Raw genomic sequence first — 14228 nt, 5'->3', positions numbered from 1 at the left:
ACATTGGCCTGATCTGAGCAATGCCCCTGAAGTATATGTTCACTCCCAATGCTCACTGCGATAATTGAGGGAGAGCAGGAGCTTCAGCCGTCTGGCGGTGACAGTACACAGCATACCCTTAGGGTGAGCAAAACATCAAGGCAGCTACTCGGATATATAAGGTTTGCGGAATCTTATGGTAAACTTCATGGAAATGGTGATGTCCCAGAGCTTTCAGGCAAGAGTGAATAAGAGCTCCAGGCGACCAGATGATGAGCAGGAATCCAAAGGCACCTGAGGAGTGGAAATTAGCTTTGGGGTCCCTCTAATAAGAGGAAAGTTAAGAGGCCAACCGATCGTGAGCAATAGTCTGGAGCCCTTAGTATGAGCGGCACCCATAGATTCTTTTGTGTGAATAGAATCCTACAGTAAGAGGCTATGCATGAGCTTCTGGGGTCATGTTGGTCAGGGCAAGCAAGAATCCATAAGAATGACAGGAGTTTTAGGACCTGATTGCCAAAAGAGGAATTAGAGATTGGAGGCTCAGTAAGGGCTTAGAAAATTAAACAGTAAGCAACTGATTCGGGAAAATATTCGTTGGAAACCTTTTGAGTGTGCTGCAGAGCAATAATAGTGTTTTCAGCATTGGATAATGTTAATGGTCCTAAAACATTTAAAAAGTTTAATTTACCACAAATGTCTCCTCAAATTCGCTCCCTTATACTAACCAAGCAATGTTCAATGGAAGATTATGATCTGCAAAGGTGGGCCACTTGCTTTTGGGTGACCGGGACAATTTTTGGCCCTGATTCACTCCTGGACATAGGCTACTTTCAGGGGTGGGGGCAACTGTGATGTTAGCAGGGATGGTAGCTGCTGCATGCACAAATATCCTGAACACTCTCACTCCTTCACACAGATGAGGCAAAGGCTTTAATTTCATCTATTTTACATCATAGCACTATGATTTTTTTCTATAGCATCTTAGCTGATGTGTTTAAGTGCCTTAAAGATAAGTGTTTTAAGATTCATAGCGCACACCCTTTGTACCCTTAACTTCAGTGGAAGGATTTTTTATGATATGAGTGGCTAAGCAGAGCTCTGTAGTGCATAGTATAGTGTTGTGCAAGTTTATTCAATACAGGGCACTGCAGTAGTGTTATCCTGAGTAAAGCTTCTTATATTACTTGTTACACATTAATTACCATTTACACATTGCAAACCAAATGCAAGCTACAAAACAACCAGGCAACTCAATGCTAGCAGTTCAAGATGTTGTTACTACTTCCATTAAGGGGGATGTGAATTCTGGAAGTATTACCACAACAGGGAAGACTGCTAGAGGGTACAATTTGCAAAAAAGCAATATCACAGAAAACAGTTGTATGGGATCAAAACAGATGGGAGAAGGGCACAGGCCCTGTTGAGTTGGTTTTGCATGTTTGTTTAATGAGCATGTGCATAGGAAGGGAGAATAAATAATGGTGAAGTCTGCATTATTGTATTAGGTGGGGGTGTGCAACATTGCCAGAGGGCTTACTTCACCACGTTTGTAAACTTCAATGCTTTACAAATTGCAAAAATGAAAACTTGTATATATATATATATACTAGCAGCCCGTCCCGACGTTGTCCGGGGGAGAAAAGTAATGTGTGAAAAAATATTATGAAGCTTTTAATATTTCTCGGTACTGCCCCCTGTTGAATGTGCCTATTTATTTTCCCTGTCTGCCCCCTGTGCAGGCCCTTGCAAATGTAAATGTGCCTTGTTGTATGTGCCTTTGTATTTTCCCTGAATGCCCCCTGTTGAATGTGCCTATTTATTTTCCCTGTCTGCCCCCTGTGCAGGCCCTTGCAAATGTAACTGTTGGTTGGTTGCCCCCTGTTCAATGTGCTTTTTTTCCCTGCCTGCCCCCTGTGCAGGCCCTTGCAAATGTAACTGTTGGTTGGTTGCCCCCTGTTCAATGTGCTTTTTTTTCCTGGCTGCCCCCTGTGCAGGCCCTTGCAACAGCTTTATACGGCCTCGTTGTGGAATGTAAAAGAGGCTTGTGGAATTGAGCGTTTGGATGTTCCCCTGGCCTCTGATTTTTTTTTGTGTGAAAGTAGTGCTGATTTATTTATTATCGCGTTTGTGGCCCTGCCAGCAATGTTTATAGGGAGTGTTCTGAGCTCGTTTTTTTAGCTTCCCCCTTGCAAGAACGTTAGACGGTAGTAAAGCGCCGTGAATTAACATGCAATGAGACTTGTTCTTTTCCTGAATATTTCCCTGGCCGCCCCCTGTGAAGCACCTTCCAACAACAGTGCGCGAGTCCGGTAATGGCTTTTAATGAGCGTAGATGATGCCTCGTTGTAGAATGTGAAAGCATAGCTGCCAAGGTTTCAGATTGCCATGTGTGACATTTCAACGACTATGAGTGACACTTTCTTGCGGACAAAATTAAGCAATGAAGACGATCAACACATGTAAATATCAAAAATAACACCACAAAGAGTGTTCCAATCGAAACACGTCAGTCTTTTGAATAAACTACTACGGCAACTATATCTCACAATGCAAGCTTTCCTCTGTGTGTGACCACGACGCTCTCGGTCTATCTATCCCTCTCCTCTCTCTCTTTTTATCCCTCTCCTCTCTCACACGCTCTCTATCCCTCTCCTGCCTTTATCCCTCCCCCTCGCTCTCTCCCTCTCTTTATTGCTTTCTTTATTCCTCTCCTCTCTCTTTATCCTGCTCCTCTCTTTTTATCCCTCTCCCCTCTCTCACACACTGTCTGTCTCTTTTTATCCCTCTCCTCTCTCAAGCGCTCACTCTCTAGACCTCTCCTGTGTTTATTCCCCTTCCCCCTTACATGTTCTCTCTCTCTATCCCTCTCCTCTCTATCCTTTCATCCCTCTCCTATCCTTTTATCCCTCTCCTGTCTGTCTCTTTTTATCCCTCTCCTCTCTCATGCGCTCACTCTCTAGCCCGCTCCTCTCTGTCATTATCCCTCTCCCCCTCTCTCACCAGGTTGCACTGTTAGCTTTGATCGGAAAACGTTAATTTTGAGTCATTTTACTCTATAGAGGCCGCCTTGCAAATACAGATGAAGCACCATTTTCACACAGTTGTGAAAAATGTCACCTTGCCTTTAAATATCCGTCATGAAAAATGAAAACATTTTTGGCAAACAGCTACGCACCTGCACTCACTCAGCCTTAGCTGAGTGTAAGTTGCTGTTCCAAAAATCCCAACAATGCTCTGTACTACCCGCTTCTCTTGGGCCTACCTTCCTTCCACAGAGGCACCTGCTCCGGTCTGTTTTTCACTGGTCACAACTTACTGCGCACTTTTAATTGTTGCGCATGACTGACATTAGTGGTCCTGCTCTTTGATTCTCTGAGGGTGTTCTCTCGACACTTATACTCCATTTTTTTAAAGACTCGAGTCTCTGTATACCAAGACAGAAAAGGGGCCCATTAGTACTGCAGAGACCTGTACAGCTGCAATGAGCAGCAGCCTCACTCTGCCTGTACCTTGGGAGGGAGGGCGAGGGGTGAGAGAAAAGTAGACCAAAAATTGTTTGTGTGTGTAAAAGGCCGCTTTATTAGGAAACAGGTGCACATTACAAATACAAACCTTGGCAAACGCCTTACAAAACTAAACCTCGCTAAATAAATAAATAACTAACCACTCGGGCCCCCAACCCCCACCCCTAACATATTTGGGCCCTCCCCACAATACATCAATAAACATTATAACATCATTATACATTACGTCATCAATAAAACATTACGTCATCAATAAACATTTCGTCATAGATAAAACATACGTCATCATTAAAACTTTATTCGTCAAACCACCACTGAAATAACATTGGTCATGCCCTCCGTAATCAACGACCCTGCCTGACCCTGCACTCCTGCAGATACCCCCTTTACAAAACTGAAACGGTCAAACCATGACCAACATACCCCGGCCCCAGTCAAAGAAATACTCTATCGAAAATTCAACCAACAATCTGCCTAAAACCGTACTGATACACAAAAACCCCGCACTGCACCTGCTCCTAGCGACAAATACAAGTACAAGAAAAACCCCTGCACACCGGTAACCCAGAAAAACAGCCTTTTGAAAAAGAAAAATGAACAGGAGACCCCAAAATGGAGCAAAAAACGAGGGAGCGAGGGGGAAGAAAAACCATGTAAAAAATGGGAGGGAGGGTGGGACAAAAAGCTAAAGCACCTAGCCACCAGGTCACAAAACCTAAAATGGTGGCGGTTAGCGGGAAAGGAGGGATTTATACTTGGGCTGGCTGGTCCTACTAGACCAGCCCAAAAACTAGAACATTCTGGCAACTTCTGGAAATAACCCCTCGCAGCCCTCCCAAACCGCCCGGGGGAGGAGACCTCCCGTCGGTCGGCTCCCTCCCCCAAGCCCCCCTTGGGAGGGAGGGCGAGGGGTGAGAGAAAAGTAGACCAAAAATTGTTTGTGTGTGTAAAAGGCCGCTTTATTAGGAAACAGGTGCACATTACAAATACAAACCTTGGCAAACGCCTTACAAAACTAAACCTCGCTAAATAAATAAATAACTAACCACTCGGGCCCCCAACCCCCACCCCTAACATATTTGGGCCCTCCCCACAATACATCAATAAACATTATAACATCATTATACATTACGTCATCAATAAAACATTACGTCATCAATAAACATTTCGTCATAGATAAAACATACGTCATCATTAAATCTTTATTCGTCAAACCACCACTGAAATAACATTGGTCATGCCCTCCGTAATCAACGACCCTGCCTGACCCTGCACTCCTGCAGATACCCCCTTTACAAAACTGAAACGGTCAAACCATGACCAACATACCCCGGCCCCAGTCAAAGAAATACTCTATCGAAAATTCAACCAACAATCTGCCTAAAACCGTACTGATACACAAAAACCCCGCCACCCAGAAAGGTAGGCAGGTGGGGAGGAACAAACAACGCCTCCCTTTCTGCCCCCCAACACGCGAAGCGAACAGAAAAGATAGGGGGATCAACGCTGCATAGCCAATGCCCGTGCTAACACCTCACGAAGCTCCAATAGATAAAGATCCATGCCCACCCGTGACAAATGGACTCCATCATCCCGAAAGAACTCAACTGACTCAAATTTAATGTCCCTGTGCGAGATCCTGCTGAAACCAAGTCCCCTGCAGCAACGAGACACCTCTGAATTCACCTTCTTCCTGGCCCGATCAACAGCCCTGGGGTTCACAGCCCCTCTCCATGTCCTGCGCGGTATCAACTCCGTCCAAAAAACATGGCACCCAGACCAAAGCTCCTTGATGAGGCCTAAATCCCGTTTCATAGCACGCAGTAAAACAACACCCTTCGTGGCACAAAGATCATCTTCTCCCAAATGAATAACCAAAATATCCGGGCATAAACCGCCCACCATGTTATTGTTCAAACAAGGGATTAACTCTCTCCAGAGCATCCCACCTTTACCCTTCCATACAACGTTAAACATTCGATCATTAAAACCAAGTTGTTCTCCAAAGTAGCTTCGTGCCGCCTGGACTCTGGCCCACTTTACGAAGGAATGCCCCACTATCCAGACCGTTACCACTGGGGAGCGAGGTCCAGCAACGGATCCTGAAAAAGAAAAGACAATTAGAAAACATGACTAAGAGGAGGACGCCTGCGCTTCCTCTGCCGTGCTCCTCACATAACGCTGGAAGCAATTAGAAGACCAACGCCCCAACCGCATAATATCCCTCTCAGTCCAACCTCTGTGAAAGGCCTCAGTGGCTGCGCCTATTCGGAAATAATGAGTCCCATATAGATTGCTATCAAGACCAATGTGTTGCAGAGCTTTGCGTAAAACCATCCGTAACTGATAAGTTGTGACAGGGGTGCCATTATTATGTTGGAAAACAAGAGCCTCATCACCACCCCCACATAATGATCGCCAGCGCCGCGCCAGCAGTAAAGGGCAAGTGAGCTTTGGAGCACGCGCCTGTAACCACACACCTTTTCCCTTACCCGTCTGATCAGTTTTAGAGCTGGACAACCAGACATGAACACCCTCATCATAACAAAAAACGTCCTTCCAATATAAACCACCCTTATGTTTGGACCCCAACAACTCCGAGACCCTAAAGGCTCCAAAAAACATAAACGCCATGAGCATTGAGAAGACACATGCCTCAAAATCATCCGAACATACCAAAGGCAGGACTGTGATTAATCTGGCAAGCACTTGCCAAGATAGGGGAGCCCTGGATCTACCAACATGCCCTTGCTCCCTGGCCCAGCCCTCAAGCATCCTCCTGCCTATCTCACCCGCTGACGGGGGGTAACCCCACAACAACTTTCCCATAAAAGCAATACCCGCCAGCTTCCCAGCGATAGTTACTTTGGTGAGGCCCTTATCCATGAGGTCCAGTATAAAATTGACCACATCGTCCGACCGCCGAGACAGATCCTCCCTTCTGACAGCACCAGATTCCAGGAATTCCCTCCAAGCCAAGGAATAAGCAGAACGCGTAGACACAGACAAAGAACCTACCACCAATTGTACGACCCGACCTCGCCTACGCGCCACAGATGAGTCGGCATCGGAGTCGGGGATCTGTCTGCGTCCCTCGCCAGTCCACGGAATCTCCCCCACTGTGAACGAGACAGAGCATCCGCAATGTCATTGTCCACGCCAGGAATGTGTAAGGCACGAAAATGAATGTCGTGTTTCAAACAACCCAGAACGAAAACTCTCATAAGTTTTAACACCTGTTCGTCTCTGGCAGACTGTCGGTTCACTACCTCTACAACAGCCATGTTATCCACACGAAACAGCACCTTCTTGTGTGCCAATTCCTCCCCCCACAGTGTCAAGGCCACCAATAGATGGAACAATTCCAAGAAAGTGATGCTGCGACCACCATTCAACCATTCATCCGGCCAACGTTCCGCACACCATTTACCATTCCAGAAGAGCCCAAAACCATCACTGCCAGCCGCATCAGAAAACATCTGTACGTCCCACTGAAAATCAACGTCTCTGACCAAGGGAACACCATTGAAAGAATTCAGGAAAAACTTCCACATTCTCAAGTCCTCTTTAACACCAGCAGACAAACGCACACGATGGTGGGGCAAGTGATGTCCTGCTAAAGCCCTGCCCAGTCTTCTACAAAAGGTCCTGCCCGCTCTCACAACTCTGCAAGCAAAATTCAAATAACCCAAAAGCACTTGAATCTCTTTCACCAACACTTTCCTCTTAGACAACATTGACTCCAGCAATTGCACCATGTTGACCCTTTTGTCCTCAGGCAGGCGAGCCGACATAAGTACAGAATCAATTTCAATACCCAAGAAGGAAAGGACCGTAGTAGGGCCCACTGTCTTTTCCGGAGCTAAAGGAACTCCCAGATCCTCCATGAGCCCATGGAATGTGTCCAGAGCGTTCTGGCACTCCGCGGAGCCCGGGGATCCGACAAAGAAAAAGTCGTCAAGGTAATGTGTCACCAGGGAATGACCGGACTGATGGGAAAAGTACCATTGCAGAAAAGTGCTAAAACACTCAAACAGAGCACATGATATTGAACAGCCCATCGGTAGAGCCTTGTCCACGTACCAATTACCTGCGAATTGTATACCCAGAAGGCACCAATCGTCCGGGTGGACAGGCAAAAGCCTGAAAGCAGATTTGATGTCACACTTGGCCATCTCAGCGGCTGCGCCCGCGGTCACAACAAGTGACATGGCCACGTCAACCGAAGAGTAGGAGACCGACACCTCCTCCGGGTCAATAAAATCATTAACAGATGACCCCTCAGGCCACGATAAGTGTTGAATGAGTCTAAACTGTCCCGACTCCTTCTTCGGGACCACACCAACCGGTGAAACAATCAAATTAAGGATCGGCCAATCTTGGAACGGGCCAGCCATCCTTCCCTCCTGTACCTCTTTAGTAAGTTTGTCTTGGACAACTGCGGCGTGTTCCGAAGCCGATTTTAAATTGGCAGACCACCTCCGTTCCCGAGATCCTAGGTAACCCAGTCGGAAACCAAACTGAAAACCTTCCAATAATTTTAGTTTTGCAGACTCATCATTGTAACCTTGTAAGGCAATACGCAACCTGTCCAATTTAACTGGTGTACGAGCCTTTGGCCCCAGAACCCTTAGCACCTCTGGATCCCCGACCCCCTGAAAACTGTGAGGACGTATTGGAATTTCCTGAACCCGACTGCTTACCCTGCTGGCTCCCTGATGGCTGGTTGTCCCAGCATTTGGATAACAGGTGTTTCCTTCCGCAACCTGAGCATTCATGCCTGAATTTACAGTCCTCCCTTGTGCAGGAGCCCCTATTCAATTCCCAACAGAAACCAGATCCCGATGGCATGGTTGTAGTGGCCCCCACCCCTCCCCGGGTGGGCTTCCCCTGAAAGGTCAGGTAAACTAGCGGTAAACCATTGGCCGTAAAAACGGTCTTCCCCCCAGCTGCTGACCCCATTGTGTGCTGCCATAAATCCATATCGAGCTCACCCCATTTCGCCTCGGGGTCCCAAGCCATCCTGGCCCTAAATTCCTCGTCATATTGAGACCAGGCAAAACCACCCCCGGTGATCTGAGCTTTACGAATCACGTCCATGTATTTAAAAAGGGACACGCTGCGCTCAGGGAACTTTCCGCAATATACACTAGCATGAATCAAAAACGCAGCTGTCCAGTTCTCAATATTCAAAGGCACTTTAGGGCGTTTAGCCAGCTCAAATTCCTCCTCTTTAGAGCCCTCCTTAGACCGGACTTCCCGGTGTAGAAGCTTAAGGAGCTCCACATACTCATCGTTCCAAATTCTTTCTTTGGTACTTAGCATTAGATGAGCACCCAGGGGTTTCGTAACCCCCATGTATGGCAATTTTTTGATTTTCAACTCCTTACTGGCCACTGGCTCTTTAACATTGCTGGAAGCACCAGCCATAACACCACTGTCCACTTTGTCTGTAACTTTGCTGGAAGCACCAGCCATAACACCACTGTCCACTTTGTCTGTAACTTTGCTGGAAGCACCAGCCATACCACTGTCCCCTTTATCTGTTACAACCAGCACTTCGTCAGTGCCCACTGCAGTGTCTTTTACATAACGACCTTTGACCAGACGGCCATCACCAATGACCACATCAGTTTCACCACCGGTACCCACAGACACCATAACAGGTTTGGCCTGTGGGGCCGTTTGCTCACCTGGAAACAGAGAGACAGCTCTCGATGGCTCCGCCCGTGGCGCCGAGGACAATGCATCCGGTCTGCGAGGCGCCCTACCCGATGGGCCGTGCTCTCTTCTCCCTTGCAGTTGCCTCTGGACCACTGGAGCCTGTAAAACACTATGAGAAGCATGAGAGGGCACCCCCCCCTCAAGATCCCGCAATTCACCCTCCTCAGGACTCTCTCATCGTAGTCCAATACCACCGAATCCACACTGGTATGCATCAAGTCACCACGGGTCTTACCCAACCCGGTATCAACAACTGTACATTTAAAAGATTTTGAAACTCCAGGTGGGGGAGCAGACTGTACGCGCCTGTACCTCCCTGCGCGTTGACTCTGTTGCTCCATAGCCGCCGGCAAGGCCTGCCACCTATACCTGCTACTCGTTGGGGCCAGCGGGGTCATGCCAGACCCTCGTGTGCTGGCCGCGTCGGGCTCCCTCGGTGGAACAGAGAGGGCCGCGCTAGGCACTCTCCTCACTTCCCCTTGGCGAAAAGGGACTGGACCGCGCCCTGCCAAGTCTGGAACTCCGCGCCTAACCTCTTCCTGCAAAGAAAAAGTTTGGACTGGTGTGCTAGGGTTCCTACCATCCACAAACCAACCAGACACATTTCCCCTCCAGTTAGAGTCATCAGCCATTCTCCGACCCCTCTCTAAAGAACGGCCACGTGCTTCAGACCTTAAAGGTACCTCCCACACGGGCGAACCACCTACAACCTCCTCGTCTCCACTGTGATCCAAATTATCAGGTGCCAATGCCGAAGAAGAAGAATGCCTATAGGCTCTCGAGACTGACTCCTGGCCTGCTAACTCCTTCTGGAAACTACGCTGCGCAAGGCCCGCTGCGCCAAAATGTTCCCATCCAGGAGAACCACACATAAAATAAGGACCCCCAGAGGCCCCAGATAAGTGAGGAGCTGTACTCCTGGGCCCCTGTATAGGCCCGCCGCTCACCTGGCCAAAACCCCTATCCGGACCCAACAAAGTGCCCTGAAAGGTTACCCCCGCCGCACTCAAGACCCCAGGAGCCTGAAACCTTCCCGGACCCATTCCTGAAGTACCAAAAGCCGCAGAACCAAAACCAAAAACTGGCTGACGATTCTGTAAACCCGATTGAAAAGACCCACCACTCATAAAAGGAACACCCCCACCTTCCGCCCTAAACCCTCCACATGCTCCAAACCAGAAATCGCACCACCAAACGAACCACTTTCGCCCATTTGGGCCCATTCGCCCTCACCTCTAGAGCCACCACCCACAGAAACTACCTCACCAGCCGACGAGCCCGGCGTCGAAAACAATAACGGGCTCCCCACATTACCCCCAAATTCACCCACCCCCGCATCAGCCTCTTGCGCAACGACCTGCAAACCAGAAGACAAACCAGCCCGAGGCCCACCTGCATTCACATCATGCCCCTCCCCCGCAAGAACATCGTAAGGAATCCGTCCTAAAGGGGTTAACAACATCCTTTGACCAGCCTCAGGGACAAACTGAGTCTCATTTACGACCAACATGGCGTCCTGGGCCCCTTGCTCAACCTGTTCCCGCTCCGAGTCCTGCAACGCAAATTGAACCGAACCCCTACGCCCCCCGCGCACAGAGGCACCTTCCAAAGACTGCCCCCGCCGCTCAAAAAGTGGGTCCGAAGCAGAGCGTTTATTGCTTCCTCCCGGCCACTCCTGCCCCCTTTCTTCGACCCCTGCCCCCTCCCTGCCATAACCGGAAACTCCCCCACTCCAGAAACAACTCCCAACTGAAGCGCCGGACCTTGGGAAGGCACACCCCCCCCCCACACTCAACACCCCTTGAGCCTCCGGAGCCTCAGAAGTACCGGGCTCCCCCCGAACCGTCCTTTGTGGGGCCGGCTTCCTAGACCGGGAGCGGCCCCTCTCGCTTACCTGACTAGGACGTCTCCTCTTCGGCGACGAACATGCCATCACCGCAGCCACCACACCGGCAGAGGCCTGGCGTTGCGGCCTAGCCTGCCCACCTCCTGCGAGCAAATCCAAACGACCGGCATCCGCCAACAGGCGCATCGCCTCAAGAACTCGTGCGTCTTCCATTACTAAGCTCTAAGTACAATCGCAACTGGCAAAGAATGAAAAAGAGTCGCACAAACACACAAGACACTCTCTCACAAAAAGCTAAAGCACCTAGCCACCAGGTCACCAAACCTAAAATGGTGGCGGTTAGCGGGAAAGGAGGGATTTATACTTGGGCTGGCTGGTCCTACTAGACCAGCCCAAAAACTAGAACATTCTGGCAACTTCTGGAAATAACCCCTCGCAGCCCTCCCAAACCGCCCGGGGGAGGAGACCTCCCGTCAGTCGGCTCCCTCCCCCAAGCCCCCCTTCCGTCAGACACAGGCTCCAGCACGATCCCTCGACCGGCCCCGGGTCGGAAATAATTATTTACTGGCAGGGGAGATATTTTAGCCCCACTGCAACAGACTGAAGGTGCGATCTGTAGTGCTGCCAGCCAGCCGAGCACCATGATTCCGGTGCACCTGCCGCCCGCAAACCAGTGAGCTCTGCAGCCAGCCTCTACCTCTCAGTTGGGATGGACCCCGGGCCCCCTGCGGACGGCCCGGACGGCCTGGTGCCAACAGCCATGATTGTGCACATATTGAAAAAAACGATGTTTATGCTCCAGAAGGCTACATGTATAAAACGGTGTGGGAAGGTTTTGTGCTGCGATTGGATGGCTGTTTGGTGAAAGGGGCGGGCAAGAGAGTTACGCGATTGGATGTTACTGTTCCTTTTCTGGTCGAAGCCGCGCCCCTTTGTTTATCTTGGCTCGGAACCCTTACGGAGGCAGTGATTACCGAATTTGCCGACCTCTTTTAGTGCACATTTGTGGAAAACTAAGTTTATGCTCCTGAAGGAAAACGATGTTTATGCTCTCAAGGCTATGTGCATAAAACGGTGTTTATCGCTTCTGAAGTGGACGTGCATGCAGAAGTAGCTGTGTTGTGTGTGTGCTTGTGTGTGGTTGCAGAGGTGAAGTTGCTGTGTTGTGTGTGTGCTTGTGTGTGGTTGCAGAATCTGTTGCTTTGTGTGTGCTTGAGTGCTTGAAACTGAGCGAATGGGACATGCCCCTCTGCCAATGTTACCGCCCACATTGAGAACAACGCCCACAAGGAACTACTTTCTCCGGAATGTTGTTTGCCCTTCGTAATGTATATGTTGTACAAATGTATAGCCTATGTCCTTCTGCTGCAACTGCCCTTTCCAACGCTGTATTGGGTGTGTGGATTGGCGCTGTGGTTCCCGAGTTTACCTGGCCAAAAGGTGCAAGTTCTCTCTTTATAATAGTAGTATAGAGATATATATATATATATATATTAAACACACAGAAAGCACCCCTTTTGGAAGAGCCACATTTGCAGGTTGGTAAATATTCCGTGTTTATTCAGCAGGAAACAGCACAGTGAAGAAAAACAAAGTCCAAAGAAATCTGTAAGCCTGACGCGTTTCATGCTGCTCTAGCATTTCCTCAGAGGCTTCTTTTGACAACTCTGCGTGAAGCACCAGTCTAATTTAAATCCCTTACACCTGCCCCAGTGGGCGTTGGCTCACCCAGAGCCTTCTGGTAAAGGTAGTGTAGTGATGTCACTCCAGTGAGCTGCTCCTTCGCATTGTTCAGTGTTCCACAATTAAAATACCCAAGTGGGCCTGGAAATTGTCTCACATACTCGGCGCTGTTATTTCAAACCTGCCACACGACCTTCCTGCCCTTTACACTGCTAGCCGAGTAACTGCAGCAAAGACCACCTTTCAGTAGCAGGGCTCCTCCACGACCGGGATCGGCCGTTTTTCAATTAAACACACAGAAAGCACCCCTTTTGGAAGAGCCACATTTGCAGGTTGGTGAATATTCCGTGTTTATTCAGCAGGAAACAGCACAGTGAAGAAAAACAAAGTCCAAAGAAATCTGTAAGCCTGACGCGTTTCATGCTGCTCTAGCATTTCCTCAGTGATGTCATTAGTGATGTCACTGACCATGTCATGAGTGATGTAATATGTGACGTCATCAGCAGTGCATTGCAGGCGCGCAAGTTATAGTGAGTCCAACTAACTATAACGTGGGAATTTCAATGGTTTTATGTCAGTAAAATTTCCAGCTAACTATAACTGGTGTGAAACCTATGGTTTTTTCAGTGAATTTAATAGGTTTTTTAAATGCTAATTCCTAACTATAACTGGTGTGAAACCTATGGTTTTTTCAGTGAATTTCATAGGTTTTTTAAATGCTAATTCCTAACTATATATAAGGCCCCAAACCTATGTTTTTTTCAGTAAATTTCAACATTTTGTTAATAGCAAATGTCTATAGCTATGAAATGTAATATTTTTGAAAATGAATGAATCCTATATTATATTTGTATTTAAAACAATTTTTTGAATGTATATATATATATATACTAGCAGCCCGCCCCAGCGTTGCCTGGGTAGAAGGGGGCTGGGGGCTGCATTTTTTGGCCGGGGCAGAAGGGGGCTGGGGGGGGGGGAACACCCATCACAATGTATGCGTTACATCGCATCCGTTTACATCGCAAGCGTTACAACGCAAGGGACGTTCCGACGCGGGCCATTACTACGCGGCCCCTTACATCGCACAGGCTTTTACAACGCATGCTTTTAAAACGCATGTGCTGTAATTGTTCGGGTCGGGGTTAATAGAAGAGACCGCATGTGCTGTAATTATTTAAATCTGCATTGGCAGAGCGCTCTGCTCACCTACATCTGATGTGAACTATTCACAGATGTCCCAAAATGATGCGTTGACAAGGCTCTCACCAGGCACCTCTGCATTGACTCGCCCCATGCAGTGCCCTTCCTATGCGGCTGCATTCACTCACCAAACGCTTCTACTGTAGCCTTCATTGCCTGATGGGCTCACATCATAAAGACCTTCACGACACACTTACAATTGAGTTAGCATAACTCAATTCACAGCAAGTCCGTGTTCTTAAGACGGGGGGGGGCTTGGTAACATATCT

Source organism: Lissotriton vulgaris, chromosome 10, assembly GCF_964263255.1.
Source record: "Lissotriton vulgaris chromosome 10, aLisVul1.2, whole genome shotgun sequence".
NCBI classification, from domain to species: Eukaryota; Metazoa; Chordata; class Amphibia; order Caudata; family Salamandridae; genus Lissotriton; species Lissotriton vulgaris.
Note: the sequence above shows the minus strand (reverse complement) of the source record.